Genomic DNA, 13,291 nt, shown 5'->3' with positions numbered 1-13,291 from the left:
ACCGGAACAAATAGGGAGTCTCCCAACGGATTGAAGCGCGCGTCCGAGTGAAGACCGTGCACCGCGTGAGCCACAACAGAACGCGGTATCTGCGCCACTGATCGCTGCGGCAACGAGCACTTTGATCACTTGATAAAAATAAAAAAACATTTCAGTGCTAGATCGCCTCTTATTTAACAAATGAACAAAATGTATGCGTTGAGTTAACTGGAGAAGTTTTTATTTATTTGTATTGGTACATTCGTGCCGCGAGATGTTTCAAAAGTGGTGCTGGTATTATTATTTTTTTTGATCTGACGTAGTTGGTTCCTCAACTACATCAGATTCAGATTATTTTATTTAATGCCATGTCAGCATTCAAAGCTATTTTCATGGCAAAAATTCATTTATAAAAATACAAATATCATATAAATACAATAAAACAAAACAAGAAGTCATTTTATACAATATATATTTTTAAATGAACATGATAAAAAATCCAAGACCTTTTCAGGCATAATCTCATTAAATATGTCCTTTAATGAAGTAACTTCATATAAGAGCATTCTGCTCAACTACATCAGACGTTCATAATAATAACAGAAAAAAACTTGCCATAGTTTTGTCCTTTTATCAGTAGCCAGTTTTGGTGTAACAAGTTGTACATTTTGTTGCCAATTAGTAAATGTAGTGGGTGTATTAAGAGGCTACAATTTCCAAATATGCCTAAGTGTAACTTGATCCCCTCCCATTAGGCTGATCTGATGTGTGTTGGTCTGCCTGACCCCTCTTTGTTTGGAATAATTTAATGCTACTCTGCCTTATTTTGGAAAGCTGGCCTACAGTAGCCTTAAGACATCTCATTTTCTAAATACAATTAAATAAACAAATTTCTACAAATGGTGCAAACTCTGCTAGATTATAGATAAAAGATTCCCATTCCCCTGCCATTCTGTGATCGGCAGTGATCGGCAATCGGCAGATCATGATTTTGGTGATCGGTAATCGGTGATCGGACCCAAAAATGTTGATCGGAGCATCTCTAAGAGAGATATACAGTGAGAGTGTGAGTCGCAGCGGCGAACACATATTCTTAGCAGTGAAAGGATATAAACGCCGGAAAGCGTAGCAGGTACGGCGGCTGAAGGCGGAGAGGTGAAGGCCAGCGGCTTCAGGCTCGAAGGCTCGTCCCGCAGAAGGCTTTCTGTCAACGGCGCGGCTTCTCACTCCGGATCCAGCGATGCAGTAATGCTTCGCTGAAGAGATGAAAATCAGTTTGTATCAGCCTGTCGATCGTATTTATAGGCCAAGGCCACGCCTATTCTGGCAGGATGTGACGAAATGGGCGCGAAGCCCCCCCATTGGGTATCACGTCACGCAGGGCCTCTCTCGATAGGCTGCTGCTGTTGCCGCAGGGCAGCCAATAGGCGCGCGAGCCGTCTTGCCTATGTCTGCATGCTGCCGCACAGTGTTTTACATTAATTCAAAATTAAGGATAATTTTTGGCTTCAATATCTCGTGGAAAAGAGGTTCTACCCATAGCGTAAGATATTACGCAGTACGAGAGGTACTCTCGTAAGAGAACGCTAGGCGCTCTGCTGAAAACGCCTAGCTGTGGGCGCTTGAGAGCGTTTTGGTAGCGCTGCGTTTTTTCAGTTGAGACCATTCGTTGCTATGATACAGAATATCCGCAGCACAGTTTACTTGTAATTGATTTCGTAGATAATTTGTTTCATACTAAAAAATTATTTTTCATCCATTTTGTTCGGTTAGCTCTGCTGGTTGATGTAGTTGTACAGAAAGAATGTTGTGACAGTTGGACGGTGTGATATTTGTCCTGCCCCTCCTCCACTGTGTTTGGACGGCTGGGAAAAAAGTGACAGTGATGAGCGCAGCGTTTTACCCAAAGTTGAAAATTTTTCAACTCTCGGCGACCAGTAAAAAACGCCGGGCGTTAAATACACGCTCAGCGCCTCGCTACACTCATGGCGTTTAAAAAACGCGGCGCTCCCAATGAAAACAATTGGAATTTTACGCCAGCTGCGTAAAAAAAAACGCTTTGGTGGACACACGGCCTTACACTACTATTAATTGCTTGTAGCCATTTTGTCCTCCTTTCCGGTTCTGTGTGTTTATTAGGAAGGATGTAGAACTTCAATTCATAATTTGTTTGTTTATTGGCGGTACAGAAAACGACACAGCACCTCTTCAGTATGATTGTCGCGTGTATTTCAATGAGCGCCAAGGCAATGTTTTCCCCCACGGGCTAACTTCACATCACGTGTCGGGGCATTACCCGGGGGCGTTCCCAGACCAACTGACTGTATCTATTAGCACCTCAGCTCCACCCACGTCCCGCCTCTTTGCCCATTTTCTTTTATCCGGGAGTGACGAGAGATAACACGCTGCCAAGATGGTGACGGTTGGCCCCGCCCACTTTAAGCTTCAAAATCGCTCTTCAGAAACCTACGGGTGACGTCACGGACACTACGTCCATATTTTTTTAGTCTATGATTGGACCATCCAGCTACGTCATCGTGCTACACGCTAATGTAAATGAGACATCCCTTATGAAAAACAACTATAGGAATCTTGTAGTATTTTAGGACAAAATAAATATTATAGTAATCCTATAGGAATACTATAACGTTAGTATTTTGGGACATACTATAGAAGTACTATATACGTATCAGAACATCACAGAAGTATTATACTACTATTTATTGCTTGTAGCCATTTTGTCCTCCTTTCCGGTTCTGTGTGTTTATTGGGAAGGATGTAGAACTTCAATTCATAATTTGTTTGTTTATTGGCGGTACAGAAAACGACACAGCACCTCTTCAGCATGATTGTCGAGTGTATTTCAATGAGCGCCAAGGCAATGTTTTCCCCCACGGGCTAAATTCACATCACGTGACGGGGCTTTCTCGGGGGCGTTCCCAGACCAACCGACTGTATCTATCGGTTTATGGGTTCGATATTTCATTTGCACACGTGGGCGGCGCTGAAACGCCCCTTTCATCTGATTGGTCAAACCGCTCCGCCTTCAGTACGAGCTTTTCTCTCTGTCAGGCAGGAGTCAGTACGAGTCCGGCACTGACATTTAATAATGCCTGAAACCGGACGCACTGTTAACTACGCACAGTATTTGAAGCAGAGATATGTTGCTGGTCACGTAATTCGTGCTGCTGCGACTTGCAAGCGACCCACACGGACATATATGAAAGATTATTTTAGCATGATGTATTTCCCATTGATAAATACTGTGCAAATAGTTCCGTCTCTTTGGATAAAAGGGAAGAGGAAATAAAAATCAATAATAGGCTGAACTGTACCATCATAATATGTCCGTAACATTTACCACTCTTATTTTATTTACATAACAAGGCAAACATTGAATAGAAATAAAGATTATTTTTATGAATGTAATCATGTGTAGCCTACTCAGTTCACATGAAGAAAGACAGAAAAGAGAGAAGCAAGAATCAGTGAACGTACAATACTGACAAAATTAGCAGGGTTTGGGATTAATTAAAATCATGCCGGTTGAAGACGGCATACCTTTAAAATGTTATTAGTTTTATTATAAAATGAATAAAATTGTATTACATATTGAATTGGTCGATGTTTCTCTGAGTTTTCTTTATTATGTTGCCTTGAGAAAGCCATATATTTAAACATTATTATTATTATGAGAAATTGACTCCGCCTATAACTTTAATGCTTCACCAAACTCAGCTCAGACCTTCAGACTGGTCTGACTCGCTTATATCTTTTCGGACTGGTCAGACTTACCTTCCGGAAAAAAAAATCCCATTGATTTGCGTTATCTGAGCAAAGAAGGCCGTAATACTTAATGCTGTCCACTAGAGGGGGCGACAGGATAATAAGTCTTTTCTACTCTCTTTCCCTTTTTGCATCAGTTTAAATGACAAATAAAAGCATGAATTTCATTCATAAATAGGCCATATCTGTGTATGAGAATAAGCTTTACACTTCAAGCTGTACAACTAATTAAAACTTGAACCCTACTTCAAAGTTTGTCACTCTCTAGTTTCTTTTAAAATATTGTTATTCACACTGGTTTTTGCATTTATTGTTTGTCCATTTGGAACTATTATTTGTCATGAGCTCTATATTTTAAGATTAAAAAAAATATGATTCAACAAAACAAACTCTGTTTTTACTCTGCAAATTTGTTTTCCTTTCAAGGCTATAGCCAACAAGTTATCCTCCTTTTTGCCATGTCTATCTATCTATCTATCTATCTATCTATCTATCTATCTATCTATCTATCTATCTATCTATCTATCTATCTATCTATCTGTCTGTCTGTCTGTCTGTCTGTCTGTCTGTCGGTCTGTCTATCTGTCTGTATCTAAAAACTTGAATGCAAACATTTATGCACAAATATAGCTTAAATAATAGTTTAAAAAATGTGGTCTGCTATATTTCACAAAGGAAGCCCATTTGTGCGGTAGTTGGCGTTATATGACGGGGGAGGGGGGGGGACGATGACGCAAGGTTTTCTCGCTCGCTTACCTCTCTGCCGTGCGCGCGCGCGGTTTGGAGCACAATATCCGTCTCGCATGCACGCTCGCTCTAGATTACGAGATATTTTAACTAATTTACGGTAACTAGTCGATCACGACCCACTAAACAACATGATGTCCAAAAGACGTCTTTTCAACGTCCGACTTTTGTGACAAAGACGTTGAAAAGACGTCTTTTGGACATCATTTTGTTTAGTGGGGAGTGGCTCAACAGGTAGATATATAGATAAACTCATCTTTCAGACATTTGACCGACCTGGTTGACACTTCAGTGTGAGAAATCGGGGGTGTGGCGTGAGAGCGTGAGAATTTGGTCAATTGCGTGAGTCTCACACTGAATGCTTGAGAGTTGGCAGCCCTGAATGATTATAGTAAGATGCTAATCGCGATTATCGTATTAGCACATATTTAATGTTGTAGCCTCTGATGTCAATGTTGTCAGCTAGTTTAAAACTCAAACACATGAAAACCCTACTGAAAAAAAAATACTAAAGTATATTTGAAACATTTATTTTATGCTAATTTTACTACAAAGATATTTACATACAGTAAATACCCTGCAATTGTACTTTGGTATCCTAAATTATATACTTAAAGTCAATAAGAACAACAAATGTTTTACTTAATGCACTCTAGTTATCTCGAAGTATAGTGCTGAGATTAAGTGTATTGGATTACTAAAGTGAAACTATTGCAAGTATACTTTAAGTACACTTTATTAATAGTGATGGGCCTATTTAAAAAAAAATATTTGTTTTAATATAAAAAAATGTGCATTGTGTACTAAAAAAATGCTCCAAATAAAGTTTAATTATAAGTTCAATATAAGTCTTAGGTGATGTGAAATAGAAATTTGATGTAACATAGAGAGCAATAAAGCAGGATAATTAATAAATATAAAATGGCCATTACTCACCTGTATGTGCGTCCTTAAATTTGTGCTTGAGGTCTTCGACGTAGACAGCGTTTTAAACTTTGGTTTGCAAAGATTGCATACAAAAGTGTAACCTTTACTTGTCGTTTCTTTGAGAGACATGAACTTGGACAAATAAGGCCATGGGTAATTAACGTTAGTTGTTTCTCCATCCTCCAAATCTGCCGCCACGTCTTGCTCCATCATGGGGTGTGTCAACCCACTTATGTACGTCAGTGAACCAGGGGTGGGACAAAGTCATTGTTATGCAAGTCACAAGTAAGTCTCAAGTCTTTGCCCTCGAGTCCCGAGTCAAGTCGAGTCAAAGATGAGGCAAGTCCCGAGTCGAGTCAAAAGTCAAAGCCAACAAGTCTCAAGTCGAGTCCAAAGTCCTACCATTTTAGTTTCGAGTCATTTCAAGTCATCTTACCACAGAAATAACATTTATACAAATCGTGTATGTCTGTAAGATTTGCATTATTTATTTAAACCTCTTATTATACAATGACATTAATCAAATACAGTAAAAAACTGAAAATGTAATTTTCACAAAAAATGCTTGTATTTCATCAGCATATTGCACTAGAACAATGCACAGCAGCTTCAGTCCTGTATTGTATTGACCTCATATTGCAAAACAGTTTAACTTTCAAATAGACATGGGTCCTTTTAGCTTAAACTTTCTTAAACATGTCATCAATAAAATCCTCACTCCTCAATTATCACTTTTGAAAAACTGGACCAACCTGATAATATAATTGGAATGCCTCCATTGAGACTGGTGTGCATGAGAGTGCATTTTTATAGCCAAACGATCTTCGGTATCATTTTGCCAACTGCCGCGTTGTTGCTTATTGCGCTTCATTGGTTGTCTTGCAATATGCCTGCTTTGGCTGCGTTTACTTAGAGTTACTAGAGTTGATCATACAAATTTAACTGGGTTGATCATGTTAAACAAGTCACATCATCAATCATCTGGGTTTAAGGTTATAACGTGCAATGACTATATTGACAGAAATGGGAGATTGATAAACATGCTGAAACAATACAAACATTCAACATTTAAAACATTAAAAAATCTGATTCCGATTATTCCTCTGGCAAAGCAGCGTGCAGCTCTTCATTAAGATCTCATGACTGACTGTGATTGTAGGCTATACAGGCGATCGCCTCGTTCAGATAATGTTGCACAATTGAAATGAAAAATGTTTCACACATAGTATCATTTAAGTCTAAATAAACTGTTTTAAAGATTAACGTTTGTTGTAAGGTTCAAATAAGTTTAATTTCTTGTCTAAACTGCGTCTGGCCATTATTTTCGGGATTTAAATTACGTCCACCTGTGAATGCAGACACGATGGCTAGATTGCGTTTACAATACACTGAGATCCGATCACAATGCGTCCTGGACTACCTCCGAACCTGGACACGCTGATTGGATAACATTCTGATCAGAAGTGCGTTTAGATTTGTCTTTTCAATGTGTATGTGGACAACATCCGGATACAGGTCGCATATTAATGCCAAGTGTAAACGCAGCCTGCGATGCTGTCGAATCAAAACAACGTGGGACTACAGTGATTGGATGTCTTGCAGGCAGCGCGTGCTCTCTGCATGCATACAGGTGGTGCATTTTTTCTATGCAGATAAACTGAGAGCGGCGCGGCCGTGTGAACATTTTTTTCCCCAGTTTTCATGGGAAGTAGCAAGTCTTCTAGAGTCAAAAGGCGCTAGTCAAAGTAAAGTCACGAGTCATTGATCTTAAAGTCCAAGTCGAGTTGCAAGTCTTTGTACATTTTGTCGAGTGGAGTCTGAAGTCATCAAATTCATGACTCGAGTCTGACTCGAGTCCAAGTCACATGACTCAGGTCCACACCTCTGCAGTGAACCGTTAGCCGCAAGATGCGTGATTAAACAACAGGTGGTGGTAATGGCAAAAAAATTGTTTGTAATCTAAGAAGAAGAATATCCTTGCATCGCGCTGATTCACGCAGGCTCTACAGCAATGTAGCTTTTGCACACGCTACATGCTACTTGCTGCAAAAAGTAGTTAGCTACTGGAAAAGCTACAATCTTTAAAAAGCAACTGAGCTACTGCCAAGCTACTGAAAAATGTAGTTAAGTTAGTAGCGTCGCTACTTGTAGTTAACTACTCCCCAACACTGTATATATATATATATATATATATGTATATGAGAACATGCACCCAACAGAGAGACAAATCCACCACTATAATCAACTTCAGTAAGATGTTAGTCAATTTTAACCATAGCTTCTAAACCTCACATTGGGATTAATATATTATTTAGTTAAAAGCATTATTCTCATCATCAAAAGTAATTTCCTCTACCAGTGACAAATCGGAGTAACTTTTTATCCTTTTGTCTTTCTTCCTATAAAGTGACAAAGAAAGGAGAACATGTCACCATCATCAGTCCTTTATTTAGTTCACTGAAGTACATCAAGGGAAAGACCCTCAGACTTGTCATAACAGGATAAATGTGGCTACAGGTAAAATTATTAATTGTAATTGTTTGTTTGATTTTGGTGTACCAATTTGCTTTTTTAAAAGCTACAATTGTGTGATATGACGTGACGTAGCCAAGTATGGGGTCCCCATACTCGGAATTTGTGCTCTTCATTTCAACCATTCAAGTTCACTCACACACACACACACACACACACTCACACACACACACACACACACACACACACACACACACACACACACACACACACACACACACACACACACACACACACACACACACACACACACACACACACACACACACAGTGAGTATTGAACACACTGAATATTGAACACTGTGAACACACCGGTAGCAGTGGGCAGCTGTTTTTTCTGCGGCACCTAGGGAGCTATTGGGGACTATTTGTTCATGTTGTTTGAATGTTTTATAATGGCAAATGTTTGTAAAATTGAAATACGCTTTGTTTAATATTGTTTAAAGGAACGGTACAAATTAAATCTTTCTTTCTAAGGACTTATCAGCCCACTTCACCCCACCACAGATTGACCAACGATCCAGATGATTACTGGCAATTTGGTGGAGGATTGTTCGTTATCTGCCACACTGCACTGTCACTTCTGGTATGGATTCATTGACCTTTTGTTATGTGTGAGGTGTTTTGATTTTACTTAATTTAATAAAATTTAAAACATTAGATTTTACATAATTTACTTAGAGTAGTTCACTTTAAAAATGAAAATTAGCTCATGATTTACTCACCCTCAAGCCATCCTAAGTGTATATGACTTTCTTCTTTCAGACGAATACAATCAGAGTTATATTAATGAACACCCTGACGCTTCCGAGCTTCATAATGGCAGTGGATTGCAACCATCAGATTGAAGCTCAAAAAAGTGCATCCATCTATCGTAAACAAACTCCACGTGGCTCCGGGTGAGGTTGTGTAAGAAAAATATCCAGCTTTAAAACTTTATAAAGTAAAATAACTAGCTTCCGGCCAAACAGCCATACGCAGTCTACTTGCATATAAAGCGCAATTTGTGATGTCAGAAGTAGCGTAGTGCATCATGGTGTAGTGTAAATATCAACAGTACGTCGCATTACTCACATAAGTTACGCTTTTCCCTTAAGTGGAATCCGTATGCTCGTTTGGCCGGAAGCTAGTTATATTACTTTATAAAGTTTTAAATATTAATATTTTTCTTACACAAACTCATGGCTTTGCTTCAGAAGGCCTTTATTAACCCCCCGTAGCCTGTGGAGTTCTTATATAATGGATGGATGCACTTTTTTGAGCTTCAATCTGATGGTTGCAATCCACTGCCATCATAAAGCTTGTAAGCGTCAGGGTGTTTATTAATATAACTCTGATTGTATTCATCTGAAAGAAGAAAGTCATATACACTTAGGATGGCTTGAGGGTGAGTAAATCATGGGTTCATTTCCATTTTAAAGTGAACTACTCCTTTGATACAATGTGTAGTTAGGATTTTGAATTAAACTTAATGTTTCTCTATCTCTACATATCAGAAATATACAGAGCCACATATATTATCAGAAATTAGAGCTGCAATTGTTGAAATATTTTGATCTTGATTCAAATACCCACGCTAGGGGTGGGCGATATCTCGAAATTTAAAATATATAGAGATATTTTTTAAACATGATATGGATTTTGACATCGCATATATCGATATATTGTTTATTTAATTCTGATTTCGCCACTTTGCTTGTTTGCCTTCTCTGTGCTATGCTCGCACCCGCCTCCTTGCTTTTGTTCCCCCTCCCCTCTCGTGCAGTGTTGCCAACACAATTTTTCAGACCACTTTAGCGAAATTTTTTTCAAAAAAGCGACTAGTGACAAATCCAGTGACTTTTTAGACAAACCTCAGTAACCTCCAGATGTTGCCAGTACTGTTCTGCGAGCGCAAGCTCTTGCTTTCTCCCTGCCATCACTCTCTCTGCGTCTAACTTGTTCTTGTAACTTGTTGAATGGCTGAGACTAGCAGCACCACATGTGTTGAGCGCGCGGCAGTTTTTTGTTTTTACACGGACTTGTCACTTATCTGCTTCTCTTTTGTTTTATATTTAAAGTTTTGTTTGACCATTTTAATTTCCTTTCTTTTGCTTAATACTTGTAATACTCACTATCTCAGAGCTTTCACCCAGTTCCTGAACTCTCTCAATTCAGTTAATTTTACACATATAAAAAAATTTAGTCATTCACTATATCATAGCTACTTCTTCTGTTGTTTGACAAAAATAATATAGGAAATGAGAACAGCTTCATTGGACATTCGGCTATATTACATTATATTAAAATACAGAATGTGAGCATGAATTTAGAGAGAAAACACATTAGGCAGGCAAAACGCAAGTACGACGCAATGACGTCATGAATATGCATAATTGGCGTATGACGTCATCTAGGGACATTTAACGACTTTTAGGGAAGGCGTTAGCTACTTTCTTTTGAAAATAGTTGTCAACACTGCTCGCGTGTTGTCTCATTCAACATGGTGGCGCCCGGTACCAGCCAGGATGCTACAGAACTCGTCTCAAAAAAAAGGACAACAGGCTACATTATATGGAGATACTTTGGTTTTAAGGCGTCGGACAAACAGCAGACAGATGTCTGCTACCGTGAATGACGAAAGTTGGTGCCAACCAAAGCTTCTAGCACCACAAACCTTCTTTCGCAGAAGCACTTTGTTCCTACATGTATATGCATTGCCTACCTTGAGTTGAGTTGTTTCATGTTTGAATGAAAAGGCAATGAATATGTATTATTTCTTCCTTTATTTTAGTTAAATTATTATTTTTGTATACAGGGATTTTTTTTTTAAATGTCGCAGAAGCACTTTGTTCCTACATGAACGCACTTCAGTAAAAAAAAAGACTGTGGTATTTGGCATATTTGTTTTTGCAGTAGTTTTTGGGGGGTTATTTTTCCTATAAAGATGTCGAGATATATATCGTATATAGAGATATAGCAAAATATATTGAGATATATTTTTTGCTCCATATCGCCCAGCCCTAACCCACGCAATATTTCCTAAATGACAACAATTTGTTTTAAACCTTTGTCAAGTAAGATCACAGTGAACATTTATATCTGTGTTGGCGCTGTCAGTAGCCACTTTACAAGGACATTTTTTGTTTTGATCAGAATGAAATTATTCTGATTGATGAATCTGAACATAGTTTTTACATGAATGCTAAGTCATCGGATTGATGTGCATTTAAAAGTCACAAGCTTAAAATCAATTTTAATCTTTTGTCACAAACTAACCATCCTCCGTTGTTTTAAAAAGCAGACTTATATTTACCTATTTCAGGTCCTGGAAATTTAAGAATCATCCACACATGTGATCACCTCAATTATTTTCCAAAGACACAAAGAATAATATTTTTATATTTTTACGTTTGAAAGCAATCACAATAATTAAAATACTTAATTATGCATCATTTTGTCTGCCCATTCATTCTATCATGGACTAAGAATCTGATTGTGAGAAACTACCTAATATTAAAATGACAAAAGTCTTGAGACAAATAATGTATTATTTTTATTTTTGTTTATACTTTTTTTTAAATGGTTAACTTGTATCATTGAATGAATTGATGCTTTCAAACACATCGCATATTCATACTTCATAAACTGGTTTTATTAATACAAAATGAAATCAGAATAATCTGAATTTGATTTCCCAAATGCCCTTCCAGTGACATTCCAATACCATGACCATTCCAGTTGACGTTTTTTGCTGTTTTTGTTTTTTATCCTGAGTAAAAGTTGTTATTCTTTCATAAGGTTTTGTGATGTGTAAGTAACATGATTTCTCTAAAAACCCTCTTGTTTTGCAGAGGCTCATAAGAAGACTGCACAGATCAACTGGCAAGAAACACAAATGACTGTCTCCAGTGTAAGCTGTACTGATAAATGTATAGTTGCTGCTTCTTCTAACTGTCCCCAATTTATTTCCTGTTCAAATGTTCAAAGATTTGAGCAAAGACTGGCTCAAATACAGGTTCAAAATATGTATTTTAACAATTAGGTGTAAAACTTTAAAGAGATGCTCTTTAATCTGACTTAAATATGCTTCTTTAAATATTGTCTCTGGAATTTCAGAATATAGCATAATATGATGGGTAATTTCAATAAAATTGAAATTTGAAAAGATTTAAATCTCATTGTGTGCTCTAATGCTTTAAAACTTGTTTGTGTGGTGTTGCTACTCATTTAGATGGAACCCAGATGATCCCTAGTTGGGCCAAATGCATATGATTCCTAGTTGGGCCCCACCTAGTACCAAGTCCAATCCTATATGAAATTCATCTGGGCAATTAACATGGGGCCATTATGTAACCCGTGGACAATCCTACATGGGGCCAATTTTTTAGCCCATTTCAAACCCATATGGGCCCCACATACAAATGTTGGCTGGGACAACTAGGGCATTCATCCACTTCCGTATTTATACCCTTGCGTGGGGGCGGAGCGTGTGATCTCCATTGGCTCGTTTTAACTGTACTCGAAGATGACAGGCTCACTGACGCGATCCCCAATCAGTCTACACGTCGACTACGTCAAACTTGAGTGACTGAAAGGGAACTGACATGTAACTGACTGTATATGAGGGTGCCAAATTGTAAAGTTTGTAAAGTAAATAAAGTAAATTGTAAAGTAAATTTTAGGACCATCTCTGAACCATCCAGATATAAAAATAATGTTCCCTAAATATCCAATCAGCCAGACTCTTCACCGACTGGGACAGTGGCTCGAGAGCCATTAGAACAAAAGGTGAGAGTCTGGCTGATTGGATTAGGATATTTACATTTGAATCACCCTGTTATGCTGACGAGATCAGGGCTGTGGAACTTCCGGTAAAGTGCTGATTCCTGTACTTCACATATACATGCGTTGTTCAGATTGCCTCCCCCTTTTATGTAAATCCCTCCCACTTTGGAAGGATAAAACACTGTGTTTTTAGATATTGAGTTAGACTTGATTGAGATAACTACAGCGACGCAACAAAGAACTTCTGCTCGAAAGATACCTCTTAAAGTCTCCTGGTCTGCACTTCTAATTTTTCTACACTTAAGAAGAACAAGGTTTACAACAGATGGTGCCTGTGACCCGGATGGAGAAACTGAAACTCAACAAAGAATGAACTTTTCCAGACTGATTTGAAACTTCAAAGCTCAAAGATCTCAACAAAGCTAACTGAGTTCCAGAACTGAAGCTCAACAAAGATCTCAACATCTCACTTTCCAGTTCCAGACTGAATCTTTTGAATCCAGATTGAGCTCAACAAAGATCTGACTTTCCAGTTCCAGACTGAATTTTGAAA

The 13,291-nt window shown here is 38.3% G+C and overlaps 1 long non-coding RNA gene across 1 annotated transcript; it reads left to right on the top strand.

The window, feature by feature from the left end:
* Window positions 1-7,653: 7,653 nt before the first annotated feature.
* On the top strand, window positions 7,654-8,557 carry LOC143741514 (uncharacterized). Its single transcript, XR_013205098.1, has 3 exons — window positions 7,654-7,696; window positions 7,847-7,956; window positions 8,449-8,557. It is a non-coding gene; the product is annotated as an uncharacterized LOC143741514 (long non-coding RNA).
* The last annotated feature ends 4,734 nt before the right edge of the window (window positions 8,558-13,291 follow it).

Source organism: Siphateles boraxobius, unplaced genomic scaffold, assembly GCF_051911475.1.
Source record: "Siphateles boraxobius isolate OS27281-9 unplaced genomic scaffold, OSU_SipBor_1 19, whole genome shotgun sequence".
In the NCBI taxonomy this organism is placed as follows: domain Eukaryota; kingdom Metazoa; phylum Chordata; class Actinopteri; order Cypriniformes; family Leuciscidae; genus Siphateles; species Siphateles boraxobius.
This window is presented reverse-complemented; position numbering and strand designations above follow the sequence as displayed.